We start from the raw sequence: 14,789 nt of genomic DNA on the forward strand, positions 1-14,789 counted from the left end.
TTTTTTATTTCTTTTTTTTCTAAGTTTTTTTTTTATTTCTCTATTTTGTTGTTATAAGTGTCTAGAGATATGATTCCTGCCCCCCACCCCAAGTACTGCTTTGGCAGCATCCCATTACTTTTGGTATTTGTCACCCCAGAATTGTCATTTTCTTTAATGAAATTATTGATTGCTTCTATGATTTGTTCTTTTGCCCACTCATTCTTTAGGATGAGATTATTTAGCTTCCAAGTAACTTTTAATCTGATTTTATGTCCCTTTATTAAATATTATTTTATTGCATTATGAGTTGAAAAGAATGCATTGAATATTTCTTCTTTTCTTCATTTGATTGTGAAGTTTTATGCCCTAATACACAATTAATTTTTGTGAAGGTGCCATGTACAGGGTGAAAATTAGGTATATCCTTTTCAATTCCCATTTAATTGTCACCGGAAATCTAACTTTTCTAAAATTTTATTTTTTCTTTAACTTCTTTCTCGTCTATTTTATGGTCAAATTTATCTAGTTCTGAAAGGGGAAAGTTGAGATCCACCACTAGTATAATTTTACTCTTTGTTTCCTTCTGTAACCCATTTAACTTTCCTGTAAGAATTCAGATGTTATACCATTTTGTTTAGTATTGACATTTCTTCCTTATCTATGGTACCTTTTAGCAAAATGTAGTTTCCCCCAAAAACATAAGTTTTTTGATTGGGTCTATTTTTGCTTTTGCTTTGGAGGTCATAATTATTACCCCTGCTTTTTTTTTTAATCCATAGTAAAAGCATAATAGATTGTGTTCCTACCCTTTATTTTCATGTTTACGTCTCTCTCTTTCAAGTGTGTTTCTTGTAAACAATATATTGTTGTATTCTGGTTTTTAACCTAGTCTGCTATTTGCGTCTGTTTTTTGGGTGAATTTATCCCATTCACAATCATAGATATGTGTATTAAATATCCATTTCCCTCCATTCTACTTTTTCTTGTTTATTCTTCTCTCTCTTTCTCTCTCTCTTGTTAGCCTTTCCCTTCTCAAAAATAGGATTTTACTTCTGACTCCTACTTCCTTTAATCTTCTCTCCCTTCTATCAGCCTCCATCCCCTTCTGTTATTCCCTTCCCCTCCTACTTCACTGTATAGTAAGGTAGATTTCTACACTCAAATGAGTGCCTACCTTACTCTGAGTCAGTTCCAATGAGAGTAAGGTGCAAGCATTGTCTGTTACCTCTTTCCATCTTCCTTTCCATTGTAAAAGCTCTTCTTTCTTACCTCTTTTATGTGAGATGATTTTCCCCATTCTTCTCCCTTCACTTTTCTCCCAGTGCATTCTTCTTTGTTACTTTGTAATTTTATTTTTTTAAAATCATCCCACCATAGCCCTCTCACATTCATTTCCTTTGTCCATGTATACTCCTTCTAACTTATAACTCTATAGTAACTTCTAACTAATAATGATAAAGTTGTTAGGAGTTACAATTATCAACTTTCTATATGAAAACATTTGAACCTTATTGATCCCCTTATTATTTCTCTTTTATGTTTATCTAAATATGCTTCTGTTGAGCCTAATATTTGATGATCAAATTTTCTATTCAGCTCTGCTCTTTTAATCAGGAATGCTTGAAAACATGCTATTTCATTAAATATCCATTTTTAACCTTGAAGGATTATGCTGAGTTTTGTTGATATAGATTATTCTTGGTTATAAACCTACCTCATTTGCCTTCCAGAATATCATATTCCACGCCTTTAATCCTTTAATGTTTTTATGCTTTAGTATGGAAACTGACAAATCTTTTGTGATTTTGTGTCTCCATGATATTTGAATTGTTGCTTTCTAGCTGCTTGTATATTTTCTCCTTGACTTGGGGCCTCTGGAATTTAGCTATAAGATTCCTGGGAGTTTTTGTTCATCTTGTATTTCATTCACATTTTTCTTTGAGGCCTTGCTTGTAGCTGCTTTGCATTATTGTCTTCTAATTTTGTGTCTTGATCTTTCCTGTCACCAAAGTAACTTGTTAAGGATAGGTTCTTTTTGTTATTATTATTTGCTCATTTTTCAGCCTATTTCATGACTTTTACCTTTATATTTATGTTGTGCTCTGCTCCTGGTGTGGAAGAGGCACTTTTCTAAATTTCAGGCCTTTCTTGCTGCTTTCAGAGCTAGCTCTGTGAGTCTATAGGTTTCCTGTCCTTCCAAAGTGGTATGATCTAGGGAGAGGAATGGTCACTGCTCTCCTGGCCTATACCTTGGTCTTTACCCAAGAATGTAAGGTATTTTGTTCCTTTAGTGATCAGTGCTAGCACTTCTGCTGGCCCTGGGTCTGTGACCAGGTACTCTGCTCTTCTGGTCACAATTGCTAGTGCTCCCCTCCATCTTGGAATTGAGACCAAGGTCCGTATTCCCTGTGAACAACCACAAGCACTCCTCTCTGCCCTGGAACCAGCATCACAGCCCCTGCTGCCCTGCCACCACAAGTGCTATCACTTCTTTTGGTCCTGGAACTGCCTATGAGCAATGCACCAGGGTCCTGAACCCAACACCAGCGAAGTGTCCTCTGCAATCTCCTCCACCTAGTTCAACACCCCCATGGTCTGTGTGCTGATACTATGGTAAATGCAGTCATCTGAAAGACCTGTTGCTGGAGTATGGCATGGCTTGGACTATGTGATCTGTGCTGCTGTTCTAGGCTCGATCATCACCCCAGTGAGACAGACCTTTCCTGCCGACCTCATCAGCTGTCTTTGGCTGGAAAATTGTTTCACCTAGCTTTTTTTGTTTGTTTGTTTCTGCCACCCCAGAATTCAATATTTGGCATTATTTTAGTGTTGTTTTGTGCAGGATTTGGGAGAGCTCAGCTGAATGCTTTTCTACTCTGTCATCATGACTCTGCCTCCTTTCTATCTTATATTTTGAGGCCCAGTTTGGATGTTACTATGTGCACAAAGACTTTCTTCTTTACTTTAGCCAAAGCTATTCTTTTGCTTACCCTTTTCTGGTAATATATTCACTGAGATTTCAGATCAAGGAATAAGATTCCAAATTGGGGCAGCTGGGTGGTACAGTGGATAGGGCAACAAGTATCGAGTCAGGAAGACCTGATTTCAAATCTAGCCTCAGACACTTATTAGCTGTATTACCCTGGAAAAGTCAAATCACTTGACCGTTTGCCTCAGTTTCCTCATATATAAAATGAGGTGGAGAAGGAAATGGCAAACCACTCCATTATCTTTGCCAAGAAAACTCCAAATGTCATCACAAAGAGTTGGCTGTGACTGAAAAAAAATGACTGAAAAACTGAGTAACATTATCAGAATTGTCCTTCCAGCTGATGTCCCCTGGTCTCAGTGTAATATACAGGGGACTGGCAGCAGGTTATGCTGGAAAGAACATCAGCTCTGCAGTCAGAGGAATTGGTTTTCAAATTCCATCTTTGATACTTATTTCCTATTAGGGTACCTTGGACAGGTCATTTAGTTTCTTCATCTGTAAAATGAGTGTGCTGGATTAAATAGCCTCTGAAGTCACTTTCGTCTCTAAATCTTTTTTCTGACTTCTTACTTTACCACGGATTAAGGTAAAAAGGCTTGTTGGGAATTTGTCTACTGACTGAGGTGAAAAATACATTGGCAAAACTAGCATTCAATTTTACCCTCAACAGCCAAGATGTATCTAACCCTTTTAGGTACTGATTGACAAGGACCTCTGAGAAAGAAAAGAAAAATTACATTAATCACACTTAAGTTAAAAAAAAAGCCTCAAGTCAGAAACATTTTATGATTGCTAGGACGCAATGGTATTCTGAGGTTAATAGGAAGAAAAAATCATTACATTTTTTGACATTTATAATTGTTGTTACATTTTACATTTTTTAAAAACATTTGTACCATACTTTACAAGCCTTAAAGTGTTGGGTGGCATAACGGATTGTCTATTGGACTTGAAATCAGGAAGATGAGGTCAAATCCTGTCTCTGAAACTCCCTGCCTTGTGACTCTGGGCAAGTCACTTAACCTCTCTCAGTTTTAGTTTCCTTATCTCCATGACAAGTCTAATGGTAGTTCTTACTTTACAGGGTTATTGGGACAATTAAATGAGGTAATATCTGCAAAGTTGTTATCAATCTTAAAGCATGAATTATTTTGTATGTATACATGTATATTATTATTGTCAAGATTTTTTTCAGTCTGTCGAGGAGATGGCTTAGAGATCAAATGAATGAAGGCTCACTGTTGGAGTAATAAGTACAATACGCAAAAATCAATGGCATTAGGTGACATGAGCCTGAGGGCTCAGAGTGACCAAATTACTCTGTAATAAAGCATGGCACTCATGCTTTAACTCACTGCAGTAATTGAAAAACTAAGAGACCTCAAAATATTTTATGCTGAGGAAATGCCCTGCTTGTTCCACAGAATTTGACTCGTTTGGTTTTAAATACAAGATTGCTCATTTCAAATTTATCTTTATGAATTTAGAAACACTAGTGAAGAATGTAGTGGTGAGTCTATCAAAAAGTATTGTGAGGCACCTTCCCTGCAGTGAACAATGTTTTACATGTGATTTTTTTTTACATGAGATTTTCCAAAAACCTAACATAAGTAAACAATTTGTATTGATATTCATTACTTTATTAAGACACTTATGATGACAAGAATTATTATTAAAAAGAGTTTGTGTGTGTTTCAGATTTAATGTGCCCCAAAACTTTTGGACAATCATTTTTGATGAGGGAAAAAGTTATTTGTACTTGTTTTCAGTAAAACCTGATGCATAATTATATTTTAAAAATAAATTCTTATTGATGTCTTTGGTGTTTACATTTCCTATATTTCCCTCTGCATCCTTTTACCTATTTTCTCCTAGAAAGCCAGACCTTACAACAAAGAATTTTTAAAAAGAAAAAACAAAGAGGAAAAATTAGCAAAGTGGATATATTATTATTTATATATTTAAAAAATCTGACATCATATAAAATATTTAGCATTACCATCACTACTGCAAAGCAATTTGGGTGTGTGTGTTGGAGTGGGGATGTGGGTTTGGGTGGGATGTTAATGAACTTCTTGGGGAATATGGCTAGAAGTAGAATCTCTAGGTCATAGGTACATACATTTTAGACATTTTACTTGCTCCATTCCAAATAATAAAAACAATTCCAATAATTCCAGAATACTTATATTAATGCAGAAACCCACCAATAATGCATTAGTGTGCCTGGAGGCAGGGTGTACGTGATATGCATTTCTCTTATTATTAATTATTTGTAGCATTCATTCACATAGTTATTAATAGGGGTTTTTTGTAACTTAATATCCTTTAACCACTTATCTCTTGTAGAATGACTTTTGGTCTTTCACATTTCTATTAATTGTCTATGTATCTTGGATATTGTATCCTCATGTGGGAAATTTGATACAAAAATTTTATGCTTCTTATAATATATGAATTAATTTTGTTCCTGCACAAGCTTTGTAATTTTCTACCATCAAAATTACCTATTTTGTCTATTGCTATTGTCTATCTTTTATTTAGTTAAGGAATCATTTTATCTCCATAGATGTGAAAGGTCTTTTGCTCCTCTTGTACATTTTTATGTTAGAATATTAAATAGTCAGGTCTTGTTTCCATTTGGAATTTATTGTGGAATATTTTGTAAAATGGTTCAATCCTAATTTCTTTCTGATTACAATTGTCCTGGTAGTTTTTTTTCTCACATAAGGAATCCTTTCCTAAGTATTTTGTGTTTTGAGATTTATCACATATGAAGTTTTTAATTTCTATTTCTTATACTCTATATTGTATTCTTTTTTGAATAATATTTTATTTCCCCCCAATTACACATAAAACAATTTTTAACATTTTTAAAGTTTTATGTTCCAAATTCTATCCTCCCTACCAACCCCTTTCCCTGAGATGGTAAGCAATATGATATGGGTTATACATGTGTAATCATATAAAACATTTCCATAGTAGTCATTTTGTGTAAGAAGACATGAAAAAATGAAAGAAATAAAAGAAGAAAGAAAGAGAAAATAATATGCTACAGTCTGTATCCAGATGACATGAATTCGTTCTCTGGAGGTGGATAGCATTTTTTGTGAGTTCTTTGGGATTGTCTTGAATCACTGTATTGCTGAGAATAGCTAAGTCGTTTACAATTCTTCATTGCACATTATTGCTGTTACTGTGTACAGTGTTCTCCTGGTTCTGCTCATTTCAATTTGTGTCAGTTCATGTAAGTCTGTCATGTTTTTCTGAAATTATCCTCCTTGTTATTTCATATAGCACAATAACATTTCATCACAATCATATACCATGACTTGTTCAGCCATTCCCCAATTGATGGACATCCACCAATTCCAGTTCTTACCCACCACAAAAAGAGCTGCTACAAGTATTTTTGTACTGGAGTGGTTGGACATTTCCTTCTCCAGTTCATTTTATAGATGAAGAAACTGAGACAAACAGGGTTTGGTGACTTACCTAGGATTACAAAGCTATTAAGTGACTAAGGCCAGATTTGAACTCAGGAAGATGAGTCTTGACTCCAGACACCACTTGGCTGCCTGTATTCTATCAATCAGTTTTTTCTGTTTGTTTGTTTGTTTGTTTGTTGTTGTTGCTTTTTACCAGTACCAAATGGTTTTGATGAATACTACTTAATAATATAGTTTGAGGTCTAGAAGTGCAATTCCCAATTGGTTCCTACATTTTTTTTTCATTATTTACTTAGGGTGTATGTTATTTTCTTCTTCCAAATGAAACCTTTAAGTTTGCTAGCATTGCCATTTTTATTATATGGACATGGCCCAATCATGACCACTGAATATCTGTGACTATTTCAGCTCTCCTTTATTTCTTTAAGGAGTACTTAGTAACTGAATCCATAAAAGTATTCCATGCCCTTTGGTAGATTTGCTCCCAGATCTTTTATATAATTTGTAGTTATTCTGGATGACATTCCTCTTTCTATTACTAGGAGGCTCCTTGGATTGAGTCCTGGGCCTGGAGTCAAGAGTTCAAATCTTACCTCAGACATATTCTCCGTGTGACCCTGGGCAAGTCACTTAACCCTCTTTGCCTCAGTTTCATCATCTATGAAATGACTGGGAGAAGGAAACAGCACTATCTTTGCCAAAAAAAAATCTTAAATAGGGTCACGAAGAGTCAAACACTACTGAAACAACTGAGCAATAATGACAAACTCTCTTATTTTCTTTTTAATTTTGTTTTATTATGTGGAAATGCTATTGATTTTGCAGGTTTATTTTGAATTCTGTGACATTGCCAAAGTTAATAAGTGTCTCAATCAGTATTTTTCTGATTAACTGAGGTTTTCTTAATGAAACATCATGTTACTGGCAAATAGGTAAAGTTTGATCTCCAATTCACTTATCCTTATCTGTTGATTTTTTTCTCCCTCTTCTATTATTGATATAGCCAACATTTCTAGAATTATATGAAACAGTAGTAGGGAGAGTGGATATCTTATTTTCATCCTTTATTTACTAAGAAATCTTCTAGTATAATATCCACATTGTATATGGTGCTTGCTTTTGTTTTTAGAGATAGTTTTTATGATATTAAAAAAGATCCCTTTTATGCCCGTACTTTATGCTTTTAGCATAAATGAGTCCTCTTTCTCTTCCTTTGCCTCCACCATCTTCTCCTTTCTTCTGTTTCTTTTTCTTTTCTCCTTCATTCCTTCCTTCCTTCCTTCCTTCCTTCCTTCCTTCCTTCCTTCCTTCCTTCCTTCCTTCTTTCCTCCTCTTTGTGAATTAAAGCTTCTAAAGTACTAAATTTTAGTTCCCTTTTCTAAAATATTCATGTTCTTTTCTCCTCACCCCCTTTTTTCCTGTTGTACATTATACTTAGAATGATCAATTCATGAGAGAAGTAATGATAGGACCATTGTCCCACAGTAAAAATTTTTCTATATACTGAATCACCTGGTCCAACCCTACCCCTGCTCTCCCCATGATTATTTCCTTTTCAATTTTTCCTCTATGGTTCCATGTCCTGCCACTGTTTTCTGTGTTGGTTGCCCTCAGAAACCTTGATTTCTCTTCTCATTGACACCAGACGTTGTCCATGGACAGTCTTAAAACCCTCTCAGAAAATATAGGGTCTCTATTCACCAACTCTTTGTAGATTAGAATCATTTTGAGGTTCCTATATCCCATTACAGAATGTAACACTTCCACGCTGAAATCATTTTTCAGTGATATGCCCTTTACTTATTGGGTCAATATATCTCCTTTCTTCTATTCAATTTCAATTGTTCTGTTGCACTTTCTCTCATCTTCCTGTAGCTTCTCTTCTTCCTGAGGGAATACAGGAATTATCTTGTTTACCCTTGGGTTTGACTAGAGTATCTCACACATTTACTTCTTTCTGGCTTCAATCCCAGCCTCAAATAGCTTCCAGGGGAATAGAACTGGCCCCAGCTAATTTCAACAGCTTTCCTTAAAGCCTAGTCATAAACACATGCTACCCCCCTCCAATTCCATCAGTTCTCTTGTTGGGCTGAATTAGTATCTGCCTCTTTGCAGAGTTGGGAGAGGACAGAGTGTGTATATCAGGCAGAAATTCTGCTTCCTTGGTGTTTCCTAACCTGGAAGTTGTTCATAGTAAAGGAAGCCTGAACTCCCATATATCTGTTCATCCCTATGTGGCTGGATAGAGTTGATGTCCTTTGCTTGTTACAAGGGTGGGATATGTTGGCAGTGTATTTAATAGGAATGAAATCCATGAATAGGTCCCAAAATCACATCCCTAAGGTTTGTTTTGTTCACTATGCTGGAATGCAGAGGCTTGAGGAGAAAGGACACTATAACTTAGATTTATCCATTGTAAATTCATAAAGCATATTGCCTTGTTGAGATATATTTGCCTTATATTAATGGTGCATAATTCCTCTTTTAGTATTTTGTTTTATTTTATGTTGAATTAGTTGGGAATGAAGAAAATTACTTTTCTTAAATATTGTACTTTTTGTTTTTAAGAAAAAATTATTTTTTTTTCTGGAATTTTGCATTGTTTTGCAAATCATCATAAACAGGATCAGAGGAATAAATAAAAATCATGTCTATTTTCTTTTGTTTCTTAATCCTTGAGAAAAAATAATTCTGCTCACTCCTTAGACATATGCCATTCTTTAATTGACTGAAGTAAAATGCTTTTGAGGAGCTGTGAAAAATGAAAAGTTAGTTTTTAGAAAGTCATTATTTTACCCTGAATCATCATTTCTCTTGAACTTTTTTCTCATTAGTGTAACTCTCTTAAGCCGTGTCCTGCTAGTGCTTTTCGCCTGTCCTTAGTGATATATCATCAATGTTCTCCTTAATTGGTTAAGGCAAACATGGAGGGATATGATATGGGTGTTAAAATCTCCTTCACCAGGAGGCCTTCAGGCAATAGCTTGATCATCATTTGCTGTTAGTGTTCAACAAGGAGGGATAGTTGTTCTGATATGATTTGGATTAGATGACCCCATAAGTCTCTTGCTTCCCTGAGATCATGTGATTCATTAATCAACATGAATTCAGTAGTATTTCTAATGAATCACCATTACCTAGAATTATACATAAGGCTAATTATTTCATAGTGTTACTGTTCTTGGATAATTGTTTTAAAGTGTGATCTTTGGAATACCGTTTTTCATTTTAGAGGCAAGCAAAGTTGAGATGTAAGACAGGCATGTATATTCTTCTATATTTCCCTAGTATTATATTCTTTTAGCATAATCAAAGAACTTAGTGAAAAAGTTGTTTAATCAGGGTTGATTGCTGCCTGTCAACTTCAGAAGAAATTCCAGGAGCAGAACTGGGGTCTATACACAGTTTTCATTGACCTGATTAAGACCTCTGATTCTGTTAGTCATGAGGCCTTGTGGTTGCCCAGAGAAGTTCCTAAGTATTGTATGCCAGTTCCATGATGGCATGCTTGCAGGGGTTCTGGATAATGGTTGATGTTCTCCCGCTTTCCCAGTCACCAGTGGAGTGAAGCAGGGCTATATGCTTGCTTCCATGCTTTTTAGCATGATGTTTTCAATGATGTTATTGAATACCTTTAATGAGGATGAGAATGACATCAAGGTCAGCTACCTCACTGCTGGTAAATTATTTAACTTGAAAAGGCTATTAGCCAAGACTAACGTGGTGGGAGAGTTGGTGCATGACTTTTCATTCACAGATGATTGTGTACTCAATGCAGGCTCTGAGTCTGAGATGCAACAGAGTGTGGATTAATGATTTGCCTCTTGCGTTAATTTTGGCCTGACAATTAACACCAAGAAAACAGGTTCCCCACCAGCCAGTATCATACCATTCATATATGGAACCATCATTACAGCAAACGGAGAAATTTTGAATGTTCACTTACCTTGGCAGTGTACTTTCCAGAGTTATATACATAGTTATATACACAAACTCATATAAAGCAAGGACAAAGCCTCAACAAAATCAAATTGTGAGTGTGTTCGGTCATTTTTCAGTCGTGTCCAACTCTTTGTGACCCCATTTAGAGTTTTCTTGGCAAAGAGAGTGGAGTGGTTGGCCATTTCCTTCTCCAGCTCACTTTACTACAAGGAAACTGAGTAAATAGGGTTAATTGACTTTCCTAGAGTCACAGAGCTATTAAGTGTCTGAGGCCAGATTTGAACTCAGGAAGAGGAGTCTTCCTGATTCCAGGCCCAGCGCTCCATCATCTGTACCACTTAGCTGTTCCAAAAGTAAATTACTCAGTCAAATAAAATAAGAACAACTCTATGCAAAAGTACAATCAATTTAAATGTCTATCTCATTTGTCAAGTAAAAGGGCCTATACAAAACTCACAGAATCTTTTTTGGTTGCGTATTTTTCCTGACCAGATAAATGATAAATTAGTTTAGATAGGGGCAAAACACAAACATAACACCTATGTAGTGTCTGTGTACTCACTCTGCAATTGATACATTTCAAATATATAAGCATAGATAACTGTGAAGGTTGATGAGCTTCAAAGGAATAGTGGTGAAATGGGAAATGGATACATTTTAATTGGGGACAATTATTCTCCATGTTGTCATATTCTCTATTATCTAATATTATACTCAAGCTTTAATGTAACAGTAAGAATAAATTTGCTTTTGAACACTTGGAAATCCCTATGAATAGCTAAATCATCAATTCAGTAAAGTGGTATCTGTTATAGTTGTTTTAGTGATGTTTTACATGTTAAGGGACTTGCCCGAGGTGACACAGCTAGTAAGTTTCTGAGGTCAGATTTGAACTTAGGAAGATGAGTCTTCCTGACTCCAGACCCAGTGCTCTATCCATCCTACCACATAGCTGCCATGCAAACAAAAACCAAACCAAACCAAAACAAAAAGCTACCTTAGGTCTGTTTAGAATGTTTGATATGTATTCCTTTTAAGTTTTGGACTAATGTGATTCATTATCAAAGACATTCCATATTGTTTTAGGAAAAAAGACATTTATGATAGAACCTGATATTTTTGTTACTATAAGCTCCCCACTAGAGGCAAGTTGTAGATTACTAAGAGAATCAGTGTTTGCAAATTAATTTATTAACCATAATAGGTAGCTGATGAGGAAGGGCCTGACAAAATTATCTTTATCTTTATCTCTGTCTGCCTGAAGGAAAGATTACTTCCTTCTTATTGGAAAATGACAGTTATGAGGATTGAGGATAGAGTGGCTGGCATAGAGTAAATGCTTAATAAATGTTTATTGACTGACTTACTGCTGGTCTGGCATTCCACTTAGATTATTGCAAATGATCTCTTTAGGTTCTGGGAAAAAATGAAAAAGAGTCAGAGGGAAGGAAAAGGTTGTTCTTTTAATTAACCCCAGCACGCAAGAGAGGAAAATGCACCATCAGTAACTGTGATGGAGGGAAGCTGTGTCAGCAGAGCCATCATACAAGGGGACCTATCACCAAGGATTTAAAGTGAATTAGAAAGAAGTGTTGAGTTCAGACCTGTTTTAGTTCAGACAGTTTTTAGATTAGTCAGTGACTGACAACAATTTCCCTTCAGCTGATCAGGCATTTATTAAGTGCTTGCTGTGAGCACATAATTATACTAGTGTTAGGGGAGGGGAGGAGGCACACGAACTTAAGATAAAACTCCTTCTCTGTCTTTATTGATCTTCACTCTAATAGGGTAGAAGACAAATAATCTTGGTAAATAATAATATGTAATGCAAACAAAGGTCTGAATGGTTTACCCTTGTGAAGTTTATAGTGGGAAGGATCATTACCAACTTGTAGGGGGAAAATAGGGGGGGATTCAGGAGTTGAGATTTTTAAGATGGGGTGTCATTGCATAGGCTAATAGGGAGAGAGAAGTCATTCTAGGCATAGGGAGAATCCAGGCAAAAGCACAGGAAATTGCTAAGTATTCATGGGAGAAAGAGTAGACTCATTTGGCTAGAATGTGGAGGGTATAGGAGGAATAATGTGAGAGAAGACTGGAAGTAGGCTGCTACAAGACTGTGAAGGGCTCCTCAAATTAATTGAAAATTATTTGGTGTGGAGGAGGGACACAATGAAGATTTTTGACCAGAGGTGCTACCACCAGAATAAGGAATAATTGTTTGGTACTGGTATGAAAACAAGAAGTGTTGGTGAAAGGAAAGCTGGAGGTGAAAAAACCTATCAATAGAATTTGAAACAAGATGACTGCTCTTGTAGACCTGGAATTAAAGAAGGCTTTCACAGAACTACAAGCCAAAGCTATTGATACTCAGCAGGAGGTGGAACTTACAGAAATGCAGATCAAACAGCTAAATAGAACAAAAAACACATGCACATCTTACAGATACAGAAATTATGACTTTGGTAGATGAGACTCATATGTATGAAGGTGCAGGGAGAATAGTTGTTCTTCAGTCCAAGGAAGTAATTCACAACCAGCTATTAGAGAAACAGAAGATAGTAGAAGAAAAAAATTAAGGAACTGGAGCAGAAAAAATCATACCTCAAGCACAGTTTGAAGAATGTGGAGGACAACGTTCAGGAAATGCTGATGGCCAGAAGGACACAGTAAAAAGCACCATAAGAAAATCTTTATTTGACCCCCTTCCTCTGCTCTTGTTGGTGGGCAGAGCAGCAGACTCTGGTGTGCTTTAACCTGGAGAACATTTTGGAAGCTTGCTTTTATTTGGACCACTGTTAGGCTGCTTCCAGCTCTGTGGGGCCTCCTGCACCTCTGGCTGAGCCAACTGCATATTCTTGACCTGTTGCTTATTGTGACCTGCTGAGGGGGAGAGGAGGAGGAGAGCCCTGGGCAAAGGAGGTACCCCCTGCCCAATGACTCTAATGTTACCATTTTTGTTAAACAAATCAAAGTTATTCCTCCACTTAAAAAACAAAACAAAACAAAACTATCAATGTGGTAAAAAAATAGTGATTGTAAAGCCAGAGACCATTGTCCCAATAAAAAAACAAAAACAACAAAACATATGGTAGAACCACGGGGTCGGGGGAAGACAGAGCCCCTTCCACCTAAGACTGGGCCATCATGAAATCCATCATTTGCCACCTCCCTTTCCTGTGCATACACAACTGGCTAAGATTCATTTAATTTCACTTTTATTTTCTCAATGGTCAGCTTTTCAGTAATAATTAGCAGTAGTTAGAAGATTATAAAGAGGGTAGTGTTTTTACTCTTTTAATTACTCTTTTGCTGGACCCTGTGGGACAACCCCTCTAGGACCTCAGATGCTCCCAGCCTCTCCAGCTGATGAGACTTATCCCACACAATCCACAATTTCTACACCACTTGATAATGGAGACCAATGTTGGGCTACCCTGTTAAGGGGAGTACCCCATCATTCTTTCCTTTGCTACCACAGTCCCTCCTTCTAGCCAGCCGTGTGTGCATCATAAAGTTCAGCTGATCCTACCAACTATCCCAGATGTTTTAGGCCCAGTGAACACAGTTCCAAGATTCAAGTTCTGAGTTTGGAGAGATTGCATACATGAGGCAAATAAAAAAAAAATTAAAAATTCTTTTACTAAATAAAGTTTGTGCAGTTTCATTAATTAATGTTTTTTCCCTTTTTTCTCTTATCACAAAAGAGCCAAACTCAGTTAAATACAAGTGCATTTCTAAAAGTTTTTTCTTAGTACTTCAACACCTTTGTGTCACATTGGCTCTTTCACATTTTATTATTCATCATATAGTCCTATTAACGCAATCTTTTTCTGAACGAAAATCTTAACATATTAAGTAAAGATATATAAACAAATATTCAGCCAGATATCTAGGTACCTATGGTTCCATCCATGTCAGTAAATACAGTAGTCCTCACCAGAATAAGCAATTTCTCAAACTCAAAGAGCTATTTTCCATTCTTGATACTAGCTCATAGGAGTCTTCAAAAAGCAATTCTTAACACATTCAACATACACTTGAGGCTGGACGCCATGACTGAAGGCTATGAATGTACTTCAAAATATTAACATCACGCAGCATAAGCAGCCCCTCAGGGCTCAATGGCTCAGACAGAACAAATAATAACTGATCCATCAAGGGCTGGTAGATTTCCTTTGATGTTGGAGCTTCACTTAATGAACTCAGTCACTCTAGTTGTTTCTGCTTACATGTCTCCCCTTCCTCCCATGGGAGGAATTGACTGCATTAGCTGTAATTATTGAAAGAAAGGTTTGTTTGAGGGCTTGAGAGGAGAGTAGGACTGGTTTTTAACATCTCCTTTGAGGAATGAAGATTAATAGGCTGGGAACAGTGTATGCTCATGTGGCAAATGATTCTAAGCTAGTTTTAGTAAAACATTA

General features: G+C 36.3%; 1 pseudogene; it reads left to right on the forward strand.

Moving 5' to 3' along the window:
• Positions 1 to 12,667: 12,667 nt before the first annotated feature.
• On the forward strand, positions 12,668 to 13,038 carry LOC110213244 (prefoldin subunit 1 pseudogene; annotated as a pseudogene).
• Positions 13,039 to 14,789: the final 1,751 nt, after the last annotated feature.

The sequence above is a fragment of the Phascolarctos cinereus genome, unplaced genomic scaffold (genome assembly GCF_003287225.1).
Source record: "Phascolarctos cinereus isolate Bilbo 61053 unplaced genomic scaffold, phaCin_HiC Scaffold_726;HRSCAF=1367, whole genome shotgun sequence".
NCBI lineage: Eukaryota > Metazoa > Chordata > Mammalia > Diprotodontia > Phascolarctidae > Phascolarctos > Phascolarctos cinereus.